Below are 1,282 nucleotides of genomic sequence, written 5' to 3'. Positions count from 1 at the left end.
GCCCCGCCAGCGCCGGGCCCAGGCGGTTCTCCCGCACTCGCCGCCGTGGCCGCGGGAAGCGCCGCGCAGCGCCAGGAGTTTCCTATTCCGCCGTTCACAATGAAATCCGCTCCCAAGCACCGAGGTTCAAAGTTTGGCGGCCTCGGAGGGCCCGCGGACACCCCAAGACCCCGCTCGATCAGACAGAGGCGCCGAGTCCCCACCCGGCCGGTCCCCTCCGGCAAAGGACACGCGAGGCCTATAGGGCTCGGCTTAGGCCGCAAAACTAGGGACTCAGCCCGACCCGCACGCAGCGGCGACTCCCGGGCTCGAACGCCAGTCCCCGGCCCAGCCGCGGGACCCCCGGCCGTCCCCGCCGCGCTCCCGCCTCTCCCGGGTCCCGCTCCCCCACCCCTGCCGGAGGAGAAAACAAGCCGCCCTCCACCCCCAGAGCCCACGCCAGGAAGCGGCTGACGCGGCTCTGCACTTCACATTTTGTTCCTTCAACTTCGGCCGAGGGACCCGGGCGCCTGCTCTCGCCCCCGGCAGCCAGGCGCTGTCCGGCGCCGCCGCGGCCTTACCCGCACCTCCCGGCGGCACCGCCGGGCCTCGGTCCCGCGCCCCCCCCCCACCCGCTCCGGTCGCCCCTTCCGTCCCCTCCCTCCACCAGCCGAGGGCGGGAGCCGAGCCGCCGCTGCCTTTACCTCCTCCTCATGCGGGCGGAAGGTGCATCGAGGGTCCGGGCCTCTGTCAGGTGGTTGCGCCGCCGCCCCTCGTCGGGCTGCACACAAAGCGGCTCCGCGGGTCCCGCCGCCGCCGCCCGCCCGGAGCGGCGCTGGGGCTGGCGGTGCCGAGGAGGAGCAGCCGCCGCGGGGGGAGACGCGGGGAGAGTGTGCGCTGGGCGGGGAGACACTGCCGCTCTCCGTCTGGCCGAGGAAGAGCAGCCTCGGAGACGGCTCCTCCGGGAGCGTGTGCGCGTGTATCCGCCCGGGACCCTCGCGGCGAGCGCGGGCGGGGAGACACTGCCGCTCTCCGTCCGGCCGGGGAAGAGCAGGCTCGCCGCGGCGGCCGCGAGAGGGCGGGTGGGCGGCCGAGTGGGGAGGGGTGTCGGCGAGCGGGGACTGGCTGCCACGTCGTCCAGGTGGATCGCCGCCCTCCGCCTCCCCCACACCCGCCGGCTCCCCGCCACGACCTCTGATTCGTCCCCGAGCTCCGCCCCGGCGACCCGTGCCCGCGGGCGCTCCCGCCTCTCCCGCTCCCTCGGGAGCCCAAGTCCCCGCCTGGCGGGTTCCGCCGCCTGGCC

General features: G+C 75.8%; 1 protein-coding gene across 2 annotated transcripts in view; it reads right to left on the bottom strand.

Annotated features, from left to right (window-relative positions):
• Positions 1-951, bottom strand: part of PDS5A (PDS5 cohesin associated factor A) — a 92,098-nt gene extending 91,147 nt beyond the window's left edge. For both annotated transcript variants that reach the window (XM_012724210.1, XM_004681337.2), the window contains exon 1: positions 684-951. The gene's annotated coding sequence lies outside the window, so the exon portion shown is untranslated. The remainder of the gene's footprint in view (positions 1-683) is intronic.
• Positions 952-1,282: the final 331 nt, after the last annotated feature.

Source organism: Condylura cristata, unplaced genomic scaffold, assembly GCF_000260355.1.
Source record: "Condylura cristata isolate star-nosed mole 26May11 unplaced genomic scaffold, ConCri1.0 scaffold00012, whole genome shotgun sequence".
Taxonomy (NCBI): domain Eukaryota; kingdom Metazoa; phylum Chordata; class Mammalia; order Eulipotyphla; family Talpidae; genus Condylura; species Condylura cristata.
The sequence above is the reverse complement of the archived record's forward strand: the minus strand, read 5'-3'. Positions and strand labels throughout refer to the sequence as shown.